Source organism: Euprymna scolopes, chromosome 38 (genome assembly GCF_053919585.1).
Source record: "Euprymna scolopes isolate OS-2025 chromosome 38, ASM5391958v1, whole genome shotgun sequence".
NCBI classification, from domain to species: Eukaryota; Metazoa; Mollusca; class Cephalopoda; order Sepiida; family Sepiolidae; genus Euprymna; species Euprymna scolopes.
The window spans coordinates 70941558-70966720 of record NC_136519.1 but is presented as its reverse complement, the minus strand read 5'-3'; the positions used below and the strand labels follow the sequence as shown (position 1 = coordinate 70966720).

The 25163-nt window shown below is 36.0% G+C and overlaps 1 protein-coding gene and 1 pseudogene across 6 annotated transcripts in view; one reads left to right on the top strand and one right to left on the bottom strand.

The window, feature by feature from the left end:
- LOC145263177 (DNA topoisomerase 2-alpha-like) overlaps window positions 1-25163 on the bottom strand; it is a 206104-nt gene that overhangs the window by 115811 nt on the left and 65130 nt on the right. The window lies entirely within an intron of this gene.
- On the top strand, window positions 24112-24245 carry LOC145263452 (U2 spliceosomal RNA; annotated as a pseudogene).

Sequence of the window (25163 nt, the reverse complement as noted above, 5' to 3'; positions counted from 1 at the left end):
ATATGCACGTTCATGATATAAATGTACGAATGCACGGCTGGGGTAAAAAAAAAAAAAAAAAGTTGATTTTGCATCCCGTCCCTCTTTTCAACCACCTGATGTAATTTTCAGATAGCCTTTTGATTTGGACATTTTGGGCTTTCATAGAACTCATACTAGATGAACTTTCATTTATTTGGATTGTGAAAAGCCAGAATCTCTTGCTTTTAGGGGTTAATTAAGCTACATTTTTATACAAACAAGGTGTCTTTGTTTTTTTTAATTCAATTATCTTTAAAATAGACCCAGAAAACTTTTAAGGGATTTTTTCAATGAATTTATTTAATTCCAAAATTTAGCTGACCTTGTCAGTTTCCAAATGTCGCTGTGAAAACATTTTTATTATAACTTTTTTTCACATGTAAAAAAATTTTTTTTTTTCCTTTCGGCAATTAACTTTGGGCTTTAATCTTTCAAATACAATCAAAAAGTAATCGGAAACCTACAAAAAAAATATTATAATAAGCTGGCTTTCAAAACCATATCCCCCTACCAGTTTCCGCAATTCTTCAGACATTTTTTCCCATACCTACTCAATATTTATCAAAATTTTGTTGTGTTTTATCTCCATTTAAAAAAAAGTGAAAATAATAAAATACAAGTTCAACAAAATATTTTCCGTCATCTTTGGCTTCAGAATCTTGCCAGACTCCATTTTTCCACTCAATTTTATCTTGATAATAATTCAGCAACACACTTCAAACATTAATTATACAATTGCTATATCTTTATACCACCATGGATTGCAACAAAATTTTTTCTTTTATAGAAACAGGCCTGGTGTTCACATTTAACACCAGAGCTGACACTAGAATTTACTCATGAAATAGTAACTAGGGTTAAATTTGTGCAAGAATATATGATCACAAAAAGAGAGATTATCACCAGTACATACAGTGTGAACAAATTTACAGCATGCTATAAAGGTTATCTATTGACCATTCAGTAAACTAGTCTGGGCGAAGCGGGATTATCCAATGATTTTGTTCAAATTATAACAATTGTCAAGTCATTAGTTACCAGAAAATTCATATTTAAAATTAGAGGAGGAAGATCAATATTTTCTTTGCTCATCCTTTGAATACTAAAGGAAAATAGTCTTCTCAATATCAATGACAATGTTAAAGGAACTACTGTATCACAACAGTGGACTGATTCGATTCCTGACCAGGGTTGCAGAGTCGGAGTCAGGGTTGGAAGGAGTCAGAGGTTTTAGCTGGAGTCCAATTTCTAAACGTAGTCGGACCGAAATTTTTTATCCGACTCCTTAAGTCCAATAAATATATTTTTTTACATGGTTTTCCTGTTTGGTTTTACCGGTTTTTCTTTGTTTTATTACATTTTTATCCTAAACAAGGCATATTGCCACTCTGATGTGCTGGGTTACTATCAGGGACCTAAGTTGCAGGGGTACTATGTAAAGAGTTAAGCAGCAAGGTGTCTGTTAACATTACACTTGCAGTTCTGCATGTCAGTACAGTTGGGGCAGCAAGAGCCGGAAGAGAATTCCAAAGTCTAGCAGTTCTGGGGAAGAAACTATTAGAGTAGAAGGCTTTCTTACATCTAGAGATCTGTGTAGGGGTGGGACTTCACTGCTTGTTGGGTTTGTCGGGAGTATTTTCCTCGAGAGGGATGCAACATTTCATCGATGGGACAGGGGCTGAAGCTTAGATGACAGTTCAGAACCTATCAGGTTGGCGACTCTTTGGAAACCTGTCTAGAAGTGAGAGACTAGTATCAGATGCACCAGCCCAAATGTGACAGCAGTACTCCATACATGAGCGAATGGTGGTCTTATAGAGGTACAAGATACTTTCAGGCGTAAGTAGTTTTCTAGCATGGTAGAGAGAGAGCCCACCTTCTTTGCAGCAGCCTTGGCAATGATCTCGATGTATCTATACCAACTCATGTTCCCTGTGAACGTTAAGCCAAGGAGTTTGAAGGAAGTACTTTCAGGTAATGTATCTTTAGCCATAGTTATTGGTGGTTGGTAAAGTTTCTTGTAATTATTAAAGGAAACAAGCTTTGTCTTGGCAGCTTTGAACGTTACCATCCATTTTTGACCCCATTCCACTACAGACTGAAGGTCTTCTAGGGTTTCTACCATTACCTTAGATATGTGCTCATTAGTTTTCCCCATGTGCCTGCTATATAGAGCATGGTGTCGTCGGCAAATATACCCATCTCAAAGACAATTTTATCATGTAATTCATTTATGAATATCAGGAATAATAAAGGACCAAGGATTGATCCCTGAAGTACACCCGCATTTATATCATTGTTTGGACGTATGGCCATCGAGGACAACCTGAATTCTTCTCATTTAAAAAGGATTTAATTATGTTAAGTATTCGTCCAGTAATACCATAGGATTTTATTTTCATGAGAAGACTATCATGCCATACCCTGTCAAAAGCCTTAGATATATCTAGGGCTACTGCCCTCCCTTCCTCTGCCATATCCAGTGCTTGGTATTGGTATATACGTTACAAGATTACAGTTAGAATATCTGCAGTAGAATGGGCTTGTTTCAATACATATTGAGTGTCAAACAAAAGTTTAGCAGCTGTAAAGTAGTGGACTAGAGCTTGATTAATTAAGGATTCAAATATTTTGGTGAAAGAAGGGAGGAGACTAATTGGGTAAGAATTTAATGGGTCAGTTCTTTCAGAGTTTTTTGTAAACTGGTACCAGTGAAGCAGTTTTCCAGCAGTCAGGAAAGCCAGATTCGTTAAGGCATTTGTTAAAGAGTTTAGAGAGAACTGGAACAACCTCAGTGGAGCATTTTTTTTAATAGGACAGCCGAGATGAGATCAAGTCCACATGCTTTTGAGGTATCTAGGTTTTTTATGATATCATGTACTTGGATGATGTTAGATCATCTTGTGTGGTTTTTGTCCACTGAGGAAAATCAGGGAGGGAATGGTTTGCTGGGTCCAAGGTAGAGTTTGAGGAACTGACAGGCAAGCATGTTAGCTTTCTCAGTTGCTGTGCAAACAACCTCATAATTGTTGGAGAGTGGGGGTATTGTTCATTGCCGATTATTTACTACACTATTATAAATTTTCCAGAAATCACGAGTTTCTAATTTCTGCACTTCAATAGTTTCCTGGTAGTTTCAGTATATTCACTCTTAGCTGTCACTACTTCTTTCTTACAATTACTTCTAGCTTCTATAAACTTTTGTTTGTTTGTACAGGACTTATGCCGGATAAATCTACGGTATGCATGTTGCCTCTGAGCAATGGCAGCGGCAAAGTAGAAGTAAACCATTGGGAAGAGTAGGGTTTGCGATAGAACTTCCATGTAGGAACATGTGCTTCAATTGCTGCTTTGAACCATTCAGTGGTCTCATTTAAACACAGTTCTTCAGGAAGAGAAAAGATATTTCCCCATGGGGCTTCTCTGATGTGATCTCTAATGGCATCCTAGTCAGCGTTATTGTAGTACTTTGTCATTTGGAGTAATGGCTCTTCAACTTGGGGTCTAGAGTTTAGAGTGATGTCCATTTTTATCACAGCATGATCAGCATTCCCGAGTGGGCAATGAGTATTTGTTACACAATCATCAGGAACAGTTGTCAGAAATAGATCCAGAAGTGAGGCTTGCTGGTCCTGACAATCTGGGAGACGGGTCAGGAATGCTACTGTGGCAAGGAATGGGATATAGCAAAGTTATAGATGATGCTACCAGCTGTTTCAGTGTAGTTAGAGAAGCCAACCCAATATCTGTGGTGGGCGTTAAAGTCATCAAATACATGTATTTGGGCACTAGTTTCAAGGGAGAGTGCTACAACTATGCTGTAAGAGACATGATTGATTATAGTACAGTCCTGGGTTGATGGAGAGTGATAAAGAAAATACAGGTAGTTAACGCTATGTTGTAAAGTTTGTTTGAAGCACATGAAGGCCTGGTCACCGGATTCTAGCTTAGATTCCCTAGACATGGAGAGGGTGTTACGAATATAGACTCCAAGTCCATGAATGTGTGTCAGTCTTTATGACAAATGGAAGACAATCAGACATGTTTAAGTGGTTTGATGGGATGGAGGAGTGCAAGTTAATTTCACTTAGTGCTAAGATATCTGAAGTTTGCTAGGAGAAATGATTCAATATCATCTAAGTTAGCTCTAAGTCCACGGATATTTGTAAATGCAAGCCTCAAGGGAGGAGGCAAATTCTTTGAGTGTGTGTCTGGTTTCAATGCTTTTTTTTTTTTTGGATTGAACTGTCATTTCATTTTATTTCATAGTTTCAGACTTAGGGTGAGGTGCTAGGCAAAATGGATGTGCATAGTCACCACCATGCAACACAAGTAGACCATCAGTCGGCTCCTCCTCTACTGGAATGTGGCCTTGGGAATGCCCACCAAAGAGGAGTACAGGGCCCCTTTTCATGCATGACATTGCACTACCTACATCCCGATATTATACAACTGATGATAGAGCAGCCACTCTTAGCGCTAAAGAATTAAGGCTCCTGTACTGTCAATCGGAAACAGGAAACGGTAACCAGTAACTGTCAAACTGGTACCCTCAAAATTGTCCGACAACAGTCCAATCATGTTAGCATATATGGTAAACAAGTACCCCTAAGATGCCCAGCTATAGAGGAATAGAATGATGCAAATGTGGAGGATGGCATTCATTGCCCTAGTCAGGAAACAAGGCTAAGCACTGGACATCTCTAATGAGTCTCTGTGGCCACACCTCTGCTCCTGTTTAATAGGCAAAGAAGGAGTATGGAAGCCAGGTGATAGGCTGAGGCTATCTACTCCTTAAGCAGTTTAGGTTTGCAAACCGGTGACTTGATCAAGGGAGGTTGTCATCAAGGACTGAGGAGGTCGCCCTCCTCCGTTTGATACCAAGATGTATGAAGTCAGTGGCACAGGTTTACAAATCAGTTTTCCTTCTAGATGGATGACCTGACAACATCTACGAGTCCATCAACACCAAAAAGGTTTTTCCCGCACCTGGTTTCAAAGCCAGGTATTTCTATGTACCTGAAGTGATAGTTAGGAATAGTAGAGTTAGTATCAAAGAAATAGTGTCTGCTTTGAAGTTACACTGCTCAGAATAGGATTAAAATTGGAAGATGTGGTTACATTTTGAAAGGAGGTATGTATGAGTATGGGGTGTAAATTTAAGGTTAATATCTACTAGGGTTAAGAAAAGATCAAATATGGTTTGTGGATTAGTGACTAATTAGAAATTATAGTATAAGGGTTAGGGTGCGTTTCAAAATGTGCTTTAAGTGTTAGCTTTCATGTAAAGATAATCACCAGTACTTTATCCCATCTAAGTGAAAGAAAGATATAGTTGCTAGTTAATATAGATCACTTATAATCTGGGCACAAACTGTGGCTAATAGGTATCTATTTTATATATATATATTGTATAGAATATAAATATAGGTTAAGCTAATGCATCCCTTAGTAATAGAAATCTATAGATGTTTAGTATTTATCGATTTTTTAAAGGTCAGCCTTCTAAAGTTTAGGACTGGAAGCTAAACCCCCCCTCCTAAGGTGCGTGCAATGTGATTTTATATCAGCTTGTGGAGAAGAGCAATTGGTTTTTTGTCCAGTTGGAACAGGAGTAATGATATACTTACAAGAATACAACATTAATATACAATATAGATATACAGGGATATGGGGGAGGATTTAGGAGTATAAGGATTTTAAATGTTTATCATGCAAAAAAGACAGGAAGGCGTCATGGAGGCAAAGCATTATCCCTTTAAAGCAAACATTTAGAAATAACATTTGTGCCAGTTATTTTAGTAACATACATCAGTAACAACATACATGTGGCCAGTATAGGCTTTATATTTAAACATTACACTTAGTCATAGAATGATAACGTATGATTTCCAAAAAGAGGGAAGCAGTATACAGAGTGGCCCATAAAGATTTCGGGTTGATTATTTACCAAAGGCAAGGTAGTTTAGGAATTTGAAAGTTTCTTCTATCAAACCTCTATATATATCTATCAATGTTCAACTGATGTTTCATTCATTTCTTTCAGGTATTCGCTAAGTTATGGCTGATAAGCTTGAGCGCGACCAGATTGTCGCTCTCAAGACTGCGGACGTTAGCAACAAGTTCATCGTTAAACAGCTCAAGGTGTGTCGAAAAACAGTTGTATATGCTTGGAAACAGTTTCAAGAGACAGGCACAACCTCTGGTAAACCAATTCCAGGCAGATCGCGCTCAATTCGCACCAAAAGCGTTGTTTCTGCAGTGAAAAAGAAGATGGAGTGAAATCCACAGAGAAGTGTGAGGAAAATTGTGAAAGAGGCAAAGATTTCAAGATCTTCGATGCAAATGATTGTTAAAAATGATCTTCAGTTAAGGCCATACAAAAAACAGTCCTGGCAGTTAATTTTGGAACCCTCGAAGCAGAAACAGCTGCACAGGGGCAAGTTGATGTTGCAAGAGATGGAGCGAGCCGCAGGAAAGGTCTTCATCTGGTCTGATGAGATGTTCACAGTGGAGGCTGTGACCAATAAGCAGAACGATAGGGTTTATGCAAAAAGTTCAAAGGACTTGTCAGTCAATGCCAGAAGCCATTTGAAATGCCAGAAGCCTGCTTCAGTCATGGTCTGGGCTGCTGTTGCATCCGATGGGAGCAAATCTCCATTGATAGTGATAGAGGAAGGCGTGAAAGTCAATAATCAAGTTTATATGAATATGTTGGAGGAAAAGGTTCTGCCGTGGCTCACTGAATCATTTGGGGATGATTTCAGCTTCACACAGGACGCTGCTCCAGCTCACACATCGAATGTGACTCAACAGTAGTGCAAGGACCATTTTCCAGGCTTCTGGGACAAGCAAATGTGGCCACCATCAAGTCCAGATATCAATCCTGTGGACTTGATATCTGGTCCAATTTGGAGAGCAACGTTTCGAGATGTTCCTACCCCAATTTGGATTCCCTGAAGGCAGCCCTTTATTCTACTTGGGCCAAGTTGGACGAAGAAGTGGTGCGGCGTTCTTGCGCTTCAGTGGCAGCACATATCAAGCTAATGATCAAAGAAAAAGGTGGTCATTTTAAAATTTTATCTTTTGACTGTTTGGAATACATTTCTAAACAACAGTGATCAAGCATTTTTTTTTTTTTTTTCCTTTCTAGTTTTAATTTTATTAAAGTTTTCCTATGGGTAAGCCTTTATGGGCCACCCTGTAAGTAAATAAGAGCAGGAAAACAGGTTTGGTGAATAAGCAATAACTTAATTACTTTCTAAGCAGTGGTTTGCATAATTTAGCAGTTTTTGTATGATTTTGCTTTTATTTTTGGAAATATATTTTGTATTGTACTGTAATGCTTCTACTTCATCAAAATATTTCGGTCTTATCGGATCACTGCAAATTCTATCTGGACAGCTGTTTCTTTTTTTTTTTGTTGTAACGTCACACAGGATCAATGAAAATTCTGTCTTTGAATAAGATCACTTTGGATTACATTGGATAACAATTGGCATAAATCAATAAGAAGCAACCCATGGAACTATAGCCCTTTATAGTTTTTCCTTCCATTTTTTTTATTTTATATAGGAGTCCCCACTTATCAAGGCCCAGAGGTCACTCAAGGATAAGGCTTAATGAGTGTACAGAAGTGAATGAGATAGTATTGTAGTAATCATGAGTAGTGGAAATTTGGTAAATTGGATTACTTAAGGGAAACAGCTCATCAAGAATTTGTTTATGTTGGACTTGAATATGACTAAATTGTAGTCAGCTGGAAAGCAGGAAAACGGAAGAGAGTTCCACAGGCATGCAGTTCTAAGAAAGAAGCTTTGTTCACAGAATCTATGTTTAAGTTTAGGCACAGATAAAGTGTGGGGAAAATTATTGATAGTGGTTTTGGCTAGACAGCGACCTTGGCAATGGGTTTGATATACGTGTTCCATCTCAGATCCGGAGTAAAGGTCAACCCAAGAAGCTTGTCAAAACATGGACCCTCTCCAAGACGAGAGCTATTCATTTCAATTGATGCCAGATAGGGATCCAGAGCGTTGACAATGTAAAGATAGGAGTTTGGTTTTAGATGCATTAAAATTAACCAGCCACTTCTTTCCCCATTGCACCACATGCTCAACATCAGAGAAGAGAGAATCAGAGAGAACTTGAACATTTACGGCTTTTGATGTACTGCCATAGATGGTAGTGTCATCAGTATAAATGCCTATGAATGATCTTAAGATGTGATTTGGAAGATCATTGATATAGGTCAGGAAGAGATTTGGGCCCAGGATGGGCCTCTGAGGAACTCCAGAATTAATACTGTGAACTTCTAATTTCTGCCCATCAAACACTACTCTTATGAACCTATCAGAGAGAAATGATTTAATAATTGAGAAAACTTTCCAGCTCTACCGTAGCTGGAGATCTTTATGCCATACCCTATAAAAGGTTTTTGATATGTCAAGAGCAATTGCCCTAGAAAAGAAGGCTCCATCGAGAGATTCGCTAATTCTATGAGATATAACCGTAAGCACATCTGCTGTAGATATAGCAGAACGGAAACCATATTGCATGTTACTAAGAAGGTTATTTTTTCTGAGGTGGTTGACTACTTCATTTAACATGGATTCCAGCAACTTACTCATGCCACGCAGGAGACTTATTGGTCTGTAATGAGAGGAAGATGCCCGATCACCTGAATTCTTAAATACAGGGCATACTGATGAGGTTTTCTGGGGTGTTGGGAAGCAATTCTCCTTAAGACAACGCTTAAGCAGCCTTCTAAGTAGGGAAACTTGTTCTGGTTGAAGCTTTTTTAGCACTATAATTGGAATGCCATCAGGGCCAGTTGCTTTACTGGAATCAAGGTTTTTGATTAGCTTGGCAACATCACACACATATTTCTATGTCACATAGCATGTTTTCTGATACAAGAGGAAATATGGGGGATTGACGGCCTTGGTTGCATAGGGTATAATTAGTTGCAAAGTTCTTGACAAAGAGTTTGGCTTTGTCTGATGCTGACAAGATTACCTCAGATCTATTGATGATGGTTGGGATTGAGCACATGCTTCTGTTCAGGATTCTGTTTGCTATTTGCCAAAACTGGTAGGAACCAAGTCACTGCTCAGCTACTTTAGACTTAACGAACTGAGCATACAACTCTCTCGCATTCTTTATTACTCTTTTACAATGGTTGCTGGCAGTCCTAGAATTGGCTTCAGTTTCAGTACAGTTTCCTGTTTTTCCTTTGCTTTCCCTGCTGCTATATCTGGTGGGCTTTCACAAGACCACAACTTCTAGACAAGACTCGGCTAATAGGCCACTGTGTGTATACTTGGTGTCAAAACCGGCCCACTTTGTTCAACACTCTTTCCCTAACCTGACATTAAACAAAAACGTAATGAAATGACAACCTAAACAAATATCACAATAAAACCAAACAACCACCCAAACAAAACCAATTCGCCTCCGCCCTTGAGGCTCGCTTTCACAAATATCCGTGGTGTTAGAGGTAAATATAAATGATGAGTCTTACTTTTTAGTAAACTCCCTCGGATATCTTAGCATTAAGTGAAACAAACTTACACCGTTCAATCCTCTCTAACTACTTTAACAGAACAGTAAGTAAGGACTTGCTGTATGGACTTGCATAGATATATGCATCCTCCCTTAAATTAGAGAGAAAAATCTTGAATCAGATGACCAGGCTTTTATGTGCTTTCAACTAACATTTTATCACTGCATTAGTTACTTATATTTTCTCCACCGTTTTACCTCAAGTCAGGATTGTACCCTAATCGATCATGTCTTTGATAGTATAGATGCAACACTCTCGTTGGATGTGTTTGGTGACTTTAATGTCCACCATAAAAATTAGCTTTGTTTCTCAGGTTACATAGATGCAGCTGGATGCTCTACTAATAGCTTCTCTATAGCCCATTCCCTCACACAGAGTCATGTTTTTTCCAACTCGCCTACAAGATCGTAAACCTCAGCGAGCTTCCAGACGCATTCCTCACCACAGTACTTGAGGATTGTGTGACTAATGGCCACAGTCGACTTGGAAACGCAGACCACCTAGTGACATCACATTTAAATCCCAACCCCAAGGTAAGGAACCATTGCTCAAAACAACAAGCTACTACAACAGGGCTGACTGGGAAACCATTAGAGAAAACATCTGAGATGCCCCATTGATCGATCTCTTCTTGCTTCCTGCTGAACAGTGTGCCAATGAGAAAACTGAATGGTGCAAAGTGGGTATTGAAGCACATGTTTCCACATGGAAGTATTATAGCAAGCCCCACTCACCCCCATGGTTCACTGCAGATTTTGCAGCTGCCATTGCACAAAGACAGCATGCATTCCGCCAGTTTGTATGTTGTACGTCATAAGTCAAATACAAATAGGCAAAAATTCATAGATATATGCAAGGACTTTGACAAAGTCTGGCACAAAGGGCTGCTAATGAAAATTAAATCATACATTATAACTGGATGTAAACTAAATATAATTAAATCCATCTTAGACAATAGAAGCATACAGGTTGTCATTGACAGACATACATCCAAGCAATACATAGAGGACATTGCAAAGACTGCTGCAAAGAAGATGGGTTCCCTCTATCGAGCTAAAAGACTATTCACACCTGAGAGTATCCTGTACCTCTACAAGGCCACCATTCACCCATGCATAGAGTATTGTTGTCACATCTGAGCTAGTGCATCTATCCAAAAAAGAGTTGTCAATCTAATCCGTCCAACTTTGTTAATTAAACTCCAACCCTTGTCCAATTGCCGCAATGTGCCTGTCTTACAAATATTTTAATGGAATGTGTTTTGATGAACCTGTTGCACTTGTAACCCCCTCGCCATATATATACCCGACAAACTGGCTTAGCAATAAGATCTCACCCCCTTCACTGTTGAGGTTCCTAGATGCCAGAAAGCTTTCTATTCTAATAATTTCTCTCCTCAAACAGCTACACTTTGGAACTCCCTTCCTGCTACCTGCTTCCCTGGTCGTACTGATATGCAGAAGTTAAAATGTCACATAAACCAACATCTTGTTAACCTTTCCTAGACATGATCCTAAATAGTAACCTTTTACATCCAAGTGGTGATATACCTTGTTAGGGGTAGATGTGACTAAAAAAAAAAAAAAAATAAAAAATAAAAAAATTGGAGAGTTCCATCAACACAAGGAATTTTTTTTTTTTTTTTTTACACATAGGTGGGGGGTAATTTTATTTATGGTGGCCGCCACTACTCCTCTCCCTTTGTGCACCCACCTACTCTCCAAAAAATAAATTATAAATGAGAACAAAAATAGATAGAGGTTTGAATTGTAATCACGAAACTACCAGAGGTAGTTTTGTGATAAAGGACATAACTCTTGTATCCACAATAATACTATGCAATTACAGAACAATGTATTTCAATTTTATTTTCAATATTTAAAGAATATTTTAATATTTTTATCATAACTTATAAAATAATTTAATAGTATTTATTTCGATTTTATTTTTAATATTTTTATACAAATTTTACAGGACATAAAAGTATACAATTTTTCTTTTCAAGAAATGTTCAAGGATTTTTAAAGGTAATAATAGAAATAAGGCCTTTACAAAAGAAAAAGAAAAATTCAAAATTTCAAGTCTGTACTAACCCTAATTAATTTTTTTAGACTACAATGTATTGTAAACAAAATCATTGTGGAGAGGCATGTGAAGCAGTCCACCACAATCTGTCTCCAACTAGAGCAAGCAATCGATTCATATCGACTTTTACTAATTTCGATGACAATAAAAATATGGGAGTGCTAAATATTCATTGATCATTGTTCAATTCTTGGCAACACCAGGTTACCCTGCTAGTATTTTATAATCTGACCAAAAAGTATCAATTGTGTCAACTATCCAATTAACATGCTAAAAGTGAACACAATAAACTGATGACAGTGATGTTGCATCTTGCACAGATAATGCAGTTTGGGATTTAATTGGAGAGATCGAAATGTCAAATTCAATGCATGTCAAAGATCTTTGCACAGGGGCCACACATCATGCAAACATACAGCAGTGTTGTGCATATCAGCGATTGGTATAAGTTAAATTTTCCTAAAGGTTTATATCTTGTTATTCTTCAATCTGCTTTGCGGTAGGGATGTACTGATTAATCGGCAGGTAATCAGTAATCAGCCCAATCGGCAATTTTGCCGATTAATTACTTTTCTCTTTCCTATTAAATTTAAATCATTTCATCACTACCAATGACTTCTCAAATAGCTGACACATTTTAACACATTAGTAACTGTTAACATTTAATTAAGTGTCTGGCTACTATTATGGCTTTCTGTCTTTATTAAATAAAATTACAATATACAAAGTAGAATTTCCAATTCTTAAATGAACATAATTAAACAATTAGAAACAAAAAACAAAAATTTAACTACAAGGTACAAATTACAATTCTTTAAGTGAATGACTAATCTGAAGTTCTGCACCTGCTGCTGCTCTACGCCCTCTTCTGTTCTTTGTTACCTGCCTCCTCTGCTCTAATAGTCTTCTCAGTATTTAAAATTGAATACTTTTTAGTTGTAATGAAGAAACATTAGTTTCTCCATTCTCGGAACGCAGCTTGTTTCTCGTAGGTTCATACACATTACCACCTGTACTAAAGAGCCTTTCACTCTCTACAGATGAAGGTGGGATAATATTTTGGAGCCAGTTTACCCAGAAGTGGTAAGATCTCCTGTGTCTTCTTCCACCACTGAAATGGATCACCACCTCTTGTGAATAGTGATAAAACTACATAATGATCAAGTTCTTTTGTGTACTTAAGCATAAGGGATTTACTCCTTTTGAGTTTAGATTGTGATTCTTCTAATTCTGTTGTAGTTGCAGTCTTTAAGTTTACATCAGCTTCTACCTGCTCTAAGTTGTTATTTGTTATTGTAGGCTTATTTGAAGCTAATTCAGCAAACAGGCTTGAAAGAGATACAGTTTTACTTTCACTTTGATCTTCTTGACTCTCAATAGAGCTGGAAGAAGTGTATCCTGCTGATTCTGCTTGACGGAAAACACTTAAGAATTGGATTATATGTCATTCTTTTGAAATTTAAATTTGAATCTTAGAGCTAGGAAAGTAGACACACATAAGTTTTTATCATTTAGATAGGACTAGCTTCGGTGCTCACTCTTGCCCGGGTGTTTGGAGGTGTGTGTTGAACAAAAAAAGGCAGAAAAGAAAGTGAAAGAAAATCTGACGCCTTACCGCTACTCCGTGACACGACTGGAAGTCTAAAGCGTTCAAATTTAACGTAGTCAATCAAAAACAAAAGATAAGAGATGACTTGAAGAAATGGCGTTGCTTTTAAACGTCCCACAAAAGCAAATTTGATACAAGGCCGTTTTTTATGTGGAGGGAAAACAAGCTCCAACAAAAACACAGCACTCTGGCAGCATCCAAATAAATAGTAATTGTCTCAGTATGAAGGGTTTCCCCTACATTGATTAAGGACCAATTACAGAACAGATACGACCTGGCTCGAAGGCCAGGCATTTGTGTTTTAATAGTTTTGCTTTTAAAAGACAAACAAACATCCAAGACAACGGGATGGTGAGAATTTTGTTTAACTCCATCAATAACAAAACAAAGACGATGTCTGTTTGCAAATGTGAGATATTATAATGCGGGAAGTATGCAAAAACTTCCAGCAGAATCTGACCGACTTGAGAAGCCTTTCGTGGACACAAACACTCTCACCCATTTTGCCTTTTAGCGTGGGTGCCCGGCATTGCCCGAGTGTTTGGAGGTGTGCGTTGAGAAAAAAAATAAAGTGGTAGTAGGCTGGAACACGTAATGCGAAGGTGGAAAATAAAGTGAAAGAAAACCCCGACATCTTACTGCTATGCTATGATGCAACAGGAAGTGTAAACCGTTCAAATTTAGCGACGTCAATCAAAAAGTTGACTTACAGAAATGGATAGTTAAGCAAATGAGTTCACGTAGGCACAGAAATGAACGTTTGGGTTAAGTTAAGAATCATACACTTAACTCTGGCTGCAGGCCAGTTTCTACCGTATGTTTCCCCACAATGTTGGGGAAACCCCCTCCCCTCTAAAAGGAGGAACTATGACAGCATCCAAATGAATAGGAATTTTCTGATATAAAGTGTTTCCCCCCACATTGATCAAAGCTAATTGCCTTTCTGGATGTCCCTGGCAGGAAAGTCAGACACTGCTTCCTTTATTTCAATTAGTTTCGCTTTTATACGAAAAACGCACACACACTCAAAAGGACAGGAAGGAGGCAATTTTTTAAAACTCTATTAAAATAAAGACAGAGACGATGTCCGTTTTCGAATCGTAGATATTATTATCTAGGAAGTATAAGTAAAGTTCTCCAAAATAGTAACCTCGTTGAGAACCCCCACGAAAAAAGTCTTTCTTGTACATACAAAAACGTGATCGGTGTTGCCCGGGTGTTTGTAGGTGTGTGTTGAGAAAAAAAAGTTTTAGTAGGCAGGTAGGCTCAAACCCGAACGCTTGATGCGAAGGTGGAAAATAAAGTGCGAAAAAAAAAAAAAAAAGACACCTTACTGCTCGGCCATGATAAGACAGGAACTGAAAAGCGTTTTAATCTGACGATTAAAAAGTTAAATGACAGGTGCGTAAATTTAATGACGTTAAACATCATGCCATAGGGGAAACTTAACTTTGGCTGCAAGCCAGTTTCTGTGTATTTGTTTCCCTCCCAAGATGTTAGGGAAAACCAGCTCCCCATAAAAAGGAGTGTCCAAATGAATAGTAATTGTCTGATATGACAGGTTTTGCATGCATTGATCAAACCTCATTGCTTTCTGGATGTCCCCGGCACGAGTGTTAGGGAGCTGTCTTTGTATAAAATAAAAGATACACACAACCTCCTATTGTAAATTGGAGCTATTATAATCTAGGGAGTATATAAAAAGTTCTAAGAAACAATGACCCACCCACCCTCAGCCTTTGCCAGACATACAGAAAATGTGCACACACTAATGCACATTTTGCTTTTTATATATATATATATATATATATATATATACTAGCAGGGGTACCCGGCATGCCTGGGTGTTTGGAGGTGTGTGTGTTGGGAGTAGATCACAACAACCCTGTTAAAAAAAAAAATGTTGGCCATGTGTTTGGAGGTGTAAAAGAAAAAAAAAGATTAAGTAGGAAGGTAGGCTCGAACCCGAAGCCTTGACGCAAAGGTGGAAACGAAAGGGAAAAATCCCCAGATACCTAACCATCTAGGCCACGAGGGGAGAGGAAGTGAAAGCTGTCTTAATTTAACGTTTATAAAGTGAAATTGATGGGTGCGAGAAACTTAAGTCGCATGATGTTTGACCTTATTAAACGACAAACTTAAATGGCGTCATGTTTGACCGTATTACGGTCAAACATGACACAATTTAAGTTTGTCGCTGCAAGCCAGTTTCTGTTCCAACCCCCGGGATTACGTCTAGGGCCGAAAACACAAATTCGTTTTCAGTTTCGCTTTTTTTATACTGAAAAGTGAAACGAAGACGCGCCGAGAAAAAAAATCTCAAAAATAGCGCATAAAAGTCAAGCAAATTAAAGATAGATGTGACCCCTGTCCTTAACTCATATTTAGACAGTATATCAAAAGTTTTGGTAGGTAGGTAAGCTCACACCTGAAGCCTTGAGACGAAGGCGGAAAAGAAAGTGATAACCTGATAACTTACCACAACACTACGAGGGCAGCGAAAGTGAGAATGGTTGAAATTAAACGATTAAAAAGTTAAGTGAACGAGTTGACACAGGTGCATAAATTTAATGAGGTCAAACATCATGCGACAGGGGAATGAAATCCCGCACTTAACTTTGGCTACAAGCCAGTTTCTGCATATTTGTTTGTTTCCCCTCAAGATGTAAACCAGCTCCCTACAAAAAGGGGAAGGTCCAAATGAATAGCAATTGTCTGATATGATGGGTTTTCCCCCCATTGATCAAAGCTAATTGTTTTCTGGATGTCCCAGAAGTGGAAATAGGCCAAATATTTGCTTTCTCAATTTACTTAAAACTTACCAAATTCTAAAACTACATTAAATTTCTGAACAAAAAAAAAAAAAAAAAAAAAAAAAAGACTTTAGCTTGTCTGGAATTTTTTAATGATAATTTGAATATTGGAAAACATAGTAGTTTGTCGCACAGCAAGCAGCGCTATTATCCTGGTATCTGAAAAATACCCTCGCTCCTTGATGGGCCAACAATAGTGATGAAAATGACAGAACATTACCAATTTAACATGAGTTTTGACTTATTTGTTAATGAAATGACTTTTTAGTCACAAAAATCTATTTATAGTAAAAGTTGTGAAATTTGACCTTCAGTAGTTTTTTTTTTAACTACTGAAGGTCAAATTTCACAACTTTTACTATAAATAGATTTTTGTGACTAAAAAGTTTGATCAAATTTTAGCATTTTTTCAAAAAAAATCAGATTGATTTTTTTTGGTCTTAACCTTCAATTATCTTGAATACCGCTAATAGTCACATACTAAACCATACGAGTTTTGACAAATTCAGATTAATCCCATTTCAAATATGTCAAGTTCACTGTGCGACTATTAGCAGTTTGAATCTTATTTCATGACAAAAATTTGCTCTTGCAGGCAATTTTTAGTTAAACTAAGCAACTTCAGCAATTTCACAAAATATTGACTTTTAGAAAATGCCTTGGATTTTCTTGATTGTTATTGTGTGGGTGTAGGTTTTGTTTTGATAACATTGGTGTGCTTTGTTTTTGAGACTACTATTAATGTCAAGATGGCATCAAGCATGGTAGATATTGAACATCATAGCATTTTTGCCAACTTATAATGAAGTTGCAGTCGGAATTGTTAAAAAAGAAAAAAAAAAGGCATAATAATCATTATGTATAGAATTATATTAAATGTTCATATTTACTGTCTGTCATGTTTTATTTGATGATACTTTAAAATTGCCCATCAGTGCAATTTTGCTATTCATAAATGATGCAAAGTTCACTTTTTACACCTAAAAATTGAAAACCGAAATTGAATTAGAAATAATTTTACTTTTACTTCCTACTTTCTTCTTATACAAAGAGTGATGAAAACATCTTTTGCGATATTTTTACTGTTTTTTTTTTTTGTCAGTTGGTTTCAAAGTTGCCATGTTGTAATTTACACATGTTCGTGCTTCTTCATCCTCAGCAGGGTAGTGTATCCTGTTGATTATCAGTGAAAAGTAGATGTAGAATCCAATTCTAAATATGTTTTCTATGCCAATCTTTTAAAATTAACATTTGAATCATGGGTCTAGGAAAGTAGACATGCACAAGTTCTTATTATTTAGATAGGACTAGCGAGGGGTACCCGGCGTTGCCCGGGTGTTTGGGGGGGGGGGGGATTAAAAAAAAAAAGTAAGTATGAGGATCGAACCCGAACCCTTGAAGTGTGAAAAAAAAAAAGTGCAATCTTAACGATTGCCTCACCGCGAGATGCTAACGGAAACACGTTTGAATTTATTTAATTAGTTGGATTTAGCACGTGCCCGTTTTAAATGAGGTCAAGTTTTGACTGCGGGATAGTATTCATTTACTGCTGAACGCGTTTCCCCCCCCCCTGAAGATGTTATAGGAAAAAGACTAACCCACATGCAGCGAGCGAGAAATATTGAATATTTATCTTCCCGAAATCGAGCAAATTAAATAGACAGGCGAGCTTCGTTGTTAAGTGTGAGATATTACGATTTGTATGTGATATAAAAAGTTTTAAAAAGTTGTGAACCGAGCGACCGCTTCTCTGAAAGAAGCCTTTTATAGACACACAGAAAAAGCGAACACACATGCATACATTTTCGCTTTTATATATAGATAGCAGGGCTACCCGGCGTTGCTCGGGACCGTATAAACAATGAAAAAACAAAAGCAGATATTGAACATATGTTTTATTCTTAGGGGAGAGGAATCTTTCATCTCAAGTTTTAGCGTTACAAACAAACAGGTTTTTTGGGGGCCCCCCTCGAAGATAACTGATCAGTTGACCAACTTCTAGTGGTCCGTTTGACGTGAAATTTCGATATTTGTCATCCGGGTGATGGGGCTTCGATATGATACCAAATTTGTCAAGTTTGGTTCCGTCTTTCAAAAGTTTTAGCGTTACAAACAAACATACATACATACACACAGACGTTTGGCTTTTATATATATAGACTAGCAGGGCTACCCGGCGTTGCTCGGGACCGTATAAACAATGAAAAAACAAAAGCAGATATTGAACATATGTTTGATTCTTAGGGGAGAGGAATCTTTCATCTCTATGTATTATTTGTTTTATCTACCCTAGGACTGATATTGTTCATGTTTTATCCCTAGCATAGGTAATTTACAGCATGTATATGAAATTGTTTTACCTTAGGGAGAAGAGAACAGGTAATATACAACATAATGTGTCTATATTACATCCCTGGCAACGCCTAGAAACCAGCTAGAACATGTATTTCAGTCAATCTTTATTATATCCTGGGCTATGCCGGGAAACCAGCTAATCTCTTTTTAGTGACTTGACCACCAAAATACCTCCCTAAGTGTGTCCTTTCTTTTGAACTTATTAGATATAGGTATCTAGAAATGTGTGTGAAATTTTATTGAATGCATTGTTCACTATGATTTTCTTATTGTTCTACACAATATCAACTGTAGCGAAATAACACAGTACACTTAGTGTAGTGTTAGAATAAAGAGCAGAGGAAAAAATTAGAATCATATTTTGTAATTGCAAATCTAAATTTGCTAGCATGTACCAGTATTTGCCAGGTTGTGGAAATTTGGAACTTATAACATATGTAGTGGCCTTTTCCTAGATACCTATTGCTAAAAATTATACTTTCATTTTGTTAGAAAAATCTCTCTTCAGATGCCCTGCATCATTCAAAATAAAAACAAATATTTTTATAATTGTTTCAGTATATTGCTACACAATGTGAAAGTTTTTAACGTTTGTAAAAAAAATCATGAATGTGCTTATATTGCAAAAAAGAAAATATCAGTGCACAGTATTGAAAGTGTTTGAGATTCAAAAGTCTGTAACATTTCTACTAACTTCATAAGATGTCATGTGAGAAACTGAATTGAATATCAAGACATTATCTGAAGCGTTTTTATTTTGGTGTAACATATGTGTTTACAGTGAACCTTAACTTTTAATAAACAGATTGGTATGCAATGACATAGGCTAAGAATCTTTAAAATATATATAAATTGGAAAAATGTGTGAACAAATGAAAAAAAAATGATCCGCTCCACTTGATGACATCAAGCACAGTAATATTTTAGTGAAGAAAATATGAAATTGATGTTCAGTGATTAGTTTGGATGAATGAGAAAATGTAATTGTTTGATGCATAAAAATAACTCATTTGCTGTATTTGATATTAAGCAGCAAAATATAGTGATTTGAATATTTGGGAAAACATCAAACCAGATTATGTAAAAAGAAAAAAAAAAGATGAAATTAGAAAATATATATTTTATGTTTATGAGTTCTGCCAATCAAAATTTTGTGGCAGAAATTGGGTGATTACCATGCAATTTTATTTTGGTAAAATTCTTAAATTATTAGAATGTTTATTATAATTTCTAATTAGTGACTTGTTATAATCAAAATCCGCCCTAAAGAGTGTCCTTTCTTTTATTAGGTATCAGAGTAGGTATCAAGATTTCTACTTCTATACAAATGTGATATTTCAGATCTGTACATAAAAAATTTGTTGAATATATAGGTTGAGAATTGTTCTGTGTCGCTCTCTCTCACACACACACGCATTCTCACTTTTATAGATATAATAGATAGATTACTCTAGATATATTTCCATATGTCTGAATACCCTATATACAAATTTTCAAATCTGTAGATAAAAAAATTTGTTGAGTATATAGGTTGAAAATTGTTCTCTCTCTCTCTCTCACACACACATTCTCAATTTTAGAGATATAATAGATAGATTATGCTAGATATATTTCCATATGTCTGAATACCCTATATACAAATTTTCTAATCTGTAGATCCAATATTTGTTGAATATATAGGTTGAAAATTGTTCTTACTCTCTCTCTCTCTCTCTCTCTCTGGCTACCTCACACACACATTCTAACTTTTATAGATATAATAGATAGATTATGCTAGATATATTTCCATATGTGTGAATACCCTATATACAAATTTTCTAATTTGTAGATAAAAAATTTGTAGAGTGCATAGGTTGAGAATTGTTCTCTCTATCTCTCACACACACACATTCTAACTTTTAATGATATAATAGATTATGCTAGATATATTTCGATATTTCTGAATACCCTATATATAAAAATTTGTTGAATGTATAGGTTGAGAACTGTTCTCTCTCTCTCTCTCTCGCTCACACACACACACATTCTCACTTTTATAGATATAATAGAAAGATTATCCTAGATATATTTCTATTTGTATGAATACTCTATATACAAATTTTAAAATCTGTAGATAAAGAATTTGTTGAGTATATGGGTTGAGAATTGTTCTCTCTCTCTCTCTCTCTCTCACACACACACACACATTCTCACTTTTATAGATATAATAGATTATGCTAGATATATTTCCATATGTCTGAATACCCTATATACAAATTTTCAAATCTGTAGATAAAAAATTTGTTGAGTATATAGGTTGAGAATTGTTCTCTCTCTCTCTATCACACACATTCTCACTTTTATAGATATAATAGACAGATTATGCCAGATATATTGAAATATGTCTGAATGCCCAATATACAAATTTTGAAATCTGTAGATAAAAAATTTGTTGTATACATAGGTTGACAATTGTCCTCTCTCTCACACACACACACATTCTCACTTTTATACATATAATAGATAGATTATGCTAGATATATTTCTATATGTCTGAACACCCTATATACAAATGTTCAAATCTGTGGATAAAAAATTTGTTGAATGTATAGGTTGAGAATTTTTATCTCTCTCTTTTTCTCTCTCTCTCTCTCGCTATCTCACACACACGCATTCTCACTTTTATAGATAAAATAGATAGATTATGCTAGATATATTTCCATATGTCTGAATACCCTATATACAAAGTTTCAAATCTGTAGATAAAAAATTTGTTGAATATATAGGTTTAGAATTGTTCTCTCTCTCTCTCTCTCTCTCTCTCTCTCACACACACATTCTAACTTTTGTAGTTATAATAGATAGATTATGCTAGATATATTTCCATATGTCTGAATACCCTATATACAAATTTTCTAAACTGTAGGTAAAAAATTTGTTGAGTATGTAGGTTAAGAATTGTTCTCTCTCTCTCTCACACACACACACACACACAAGTTCTCACTTTTATAGATATAATAGATAGATTATGCTAGATATATTTCTATATGTCTGCCTACCCTATATACAAATTTCCAAATCTGTGCCCAAAAATGTGTGGAATATATAGGTTGAGAATTGTTCTCTCTCTCTCTCTCTCTCTCACACATATTCTCACTTTTATAGGTTATATAGGTTGAGAATTTTTTGCTCTTTCCATCACTCACATTCACACTTTTATAGATATAATACATAGATTATGCCAGATATATTTACATATGTCTGAATACCCAATATACACATTTTCAAATCTGTAGATAAAAAATTAGTTGAATATATAGGTTGAGAATTGTTCTCTCTCTCTCTCTTTCTCTCTCTCTCACACACATTCTCACTTTTATAGATATAATAGATAGATTATGCTAGATATATTTCCATACGTCTGAATACCCTATATCCAAATTTTCTAATATGTAGATAAAAAATTTGTTGAATATATAGGGTGAGAATTTTCCTTCCTCTCTTTCTCTCTCTCTCTTTCTCACACACACACAAGCTGAAAATTGTTCTCTCTCTCTCTCTGACTCTCTCTCTCTCTCTCACACACACACACATGGTCATTTTATAGATATAATAGATAGGTTATGCTAGATATATTTCTATATGTCTGAATACCCTATATACAAATTTTTAAATCTGTAGATAAAAAATTTGTTGAGTATATAGGTTGAGAATTGTTCTTTCTCTCTCTCTCACACACACATTCTCACTTTTATAGATATAATAGATTATGCTAGATATATTTCCAAATGTCTGAATACCCTATATACAAATTTTCAAATCTGTAAAGATAGAATTTGTTGAATATATAGGTTGAGAATTGTTCTCTCTCTCTCTCTTTCACACACATTCTCACTTTTATAGATATAATAGATAGATTATGCTAGATATATTTCCTTATGTCTGAATACCCTATATACAAATTATCAAATCTGTAGATACAAAATTTGTTGAGTATATAGGTTGAGAATTGTTCTCTCTCTCTCTCACTCACTCACTCACTCACTCACTCACAAACACACACACACATTCTACCTTTTATAGATATAATAGATTATGCTAGATATATTTCCATATGTCTGAATACCCTGTATACAAATTTTCAGATCTGTACATAAAAATTAGTTGAATATATAGGTTGAGAATTGTTCTCTCTCTCTCTCTCTTCTCTCTCTCTCTCTTTCACACACATTCTCACTTTTCTAGATATAATAGATAGATTATGCTAGATATATTTCCATATGTCTGAATACCCTATATACAAATTTTATAATCGGTAGATAAAAAATTTGTTGAATATATAGGGTGAGAATTGTACTTACTCTCTCTCTCTCTCTCTCTCTCTCTCACGCACACATTCTCACTTTTATGGATATAATAGATAGATTATGCTGGATATATTTCCATATGTCTGAATACCCTATATACAAATGGTCAAATCTGTAGATAACAAATTTATTGAATAGATAGGTTGAGAATTGTTCTCTCTCTCTCTCTCGCAACCTTACACACACAACCACACGCAAACATTCTGACTTTTATAGATATAATAGATCGATTATGCTAGATATATTTCCATATGTCTGAATACCCAATATACAAATTTTCAAATCTGTAGGTAAAAAATTTGTTGAATATATAGGTTTAGAATTGTTCTCTCTCTCTCACACACTCACATTCTCACTTTTATAGATATAATGTATAGATTATGCTAGATATATTTCTATATGTCTGAATACCCTATATACAAAGTTTAAAATCCGTAGATAAAAATACGTTGAGTATATAGGTTGAGAATTGTTCTCTCTCTCTCTTACGCACACACACACACACACACACACACACACATTTTCACTTTTATAGATATAATAGATAGATTATGCTAGATATATTTCCATATGTCTGAATACCCTATATACAAATTTTCAAATCTGTAGATAAAAAATGTATTGAATATATAGGTTGAGAATTGTTGTCTCTCTCTCTCTCTCTCTCTCTCTCTCTCTCTCTCTCTCTCTCTCTCTCTCTCTCTCTCTCTCTCTCTCTGGCTACCTCACACACACACACATTTTCACTTTTATAGATATAATAGATAGATTATGCTAGATATATTTCCATATGTCTGAATACCCTATATACAAACTTTCAAATCTGTAGATAAAAAATTTGTTGAGTATATAGGTTGAGAATTGTTCTCTCTCTCTCACACGAAACTGTGCGCTCGGCTTCTTCCCCCCCTTCCCACCCCAAATGCTTGGGAAACTGTGCACTGTTTTTGTTGGTTTTCAAGCTGCCTCTTCCCCCCCCACACACACACAGTTTAACAGTAGTAGGAGGTCAAGAGAAAGAGGGTGAGAGAGAGAGAAGAGTAAGTTGGTGAGAGAGAGAGAAAAGAGAAAGAGGGTGTTGGTTTTATATTTTTATTATCGTCTAATATTTTGAAAGCTGAATTTCTAAAAAAATGTGCATCTATAGGAGATAATGCCTGGGAATGTGTTCCCCCCCCCCCACAGTTTAACAGTGGTGTGACGTCAAGAGAAAGAGGGTGAGAGAGAGGGAAGAGTAAGTGGGTGAGAGAGAGAAAGAGAGAGAAAAAAAAAGAAAGACGGTGTTGGTTTTGTGAAAAAAGTTGTTATTTACAATTGTTCGCATTCTTGGCCTTTTGGTCAAGATCAAAGTGTAGTATCTGTTCTTCAGATGCTGCACTTCTATTTCTTGTTCTCTTTCGGTGGAGGAGAAATCCTCCACGACTGAGACAATTTTTATTTTTGTACCTTTTCTCCACGTTAAAAAACGACCCTGGTGTCTAACTCTGTCCCGTGGGGAGGCATAGTAAATAGGTACAATTGTTCGCCATTAGTGGATGTTGACGTCACGTCACGTGACATGACTAAGCGTTTTTTTTTTTTAGTATGAATAACATTTTTTGTTTTAATTATAAAGTCTACACTTAATTTTATAGAAAATGATGTATATATAATAGAAAAAAAAAATTACTGGTTTTGTTGGATTCAAGTGGATCCCCCCCCCTCCAGTTTAAGAGATAGCAGGTCACGTGGTAATATACAAAATGGCTAGCGTAAATATAAAGATCGGTTTTTTTATCGACGAATATTTTGAAAGCTGAATTTTTTTTTATTCCTGTACATTTTTTCCTGATATTTTTCGTTAAAACTCTTGTATAAATACTATTTTAACCAGTTAAATACGTTGGAGACATTGTCATGGAGTTTAATAATCTCTAGAACAAAGCAGAAGAGAAATTACAAAAGTATCGGTAAAACAAAGTGTTTGTTTACATTTGTTCGCCATTACTGGATGTTGACGTCACGTCACGTGACATGACTAAGCGTTTTTGGATTATGTAATATTAACATTAAAATGACAGGTTTTTTTGGGGGCCCCCCTAGGAGAGAAATGATCAGTTCACCCCCTTTTAATGGTCCGTTTGGTGTGGAATTTCGATATTTGTCATGCGGGTGATCAAGGTTCAATATGATACATAATTTGTCAACTTTGGTTGTGTCTGTCAAAAGTTTGAGCTGACGTCACGTCACGTGACACGTATTGAATAACGTTAAAATGACAGGTTTTTTGGGGGGCCCCCCTAGGAGAAAAACGATCAGTTGACCCCTTTCTACTGGTCCGTTTGACGTGAAATTTCGATATTTGTCATCCGGGTGATCAAGGTGCAATA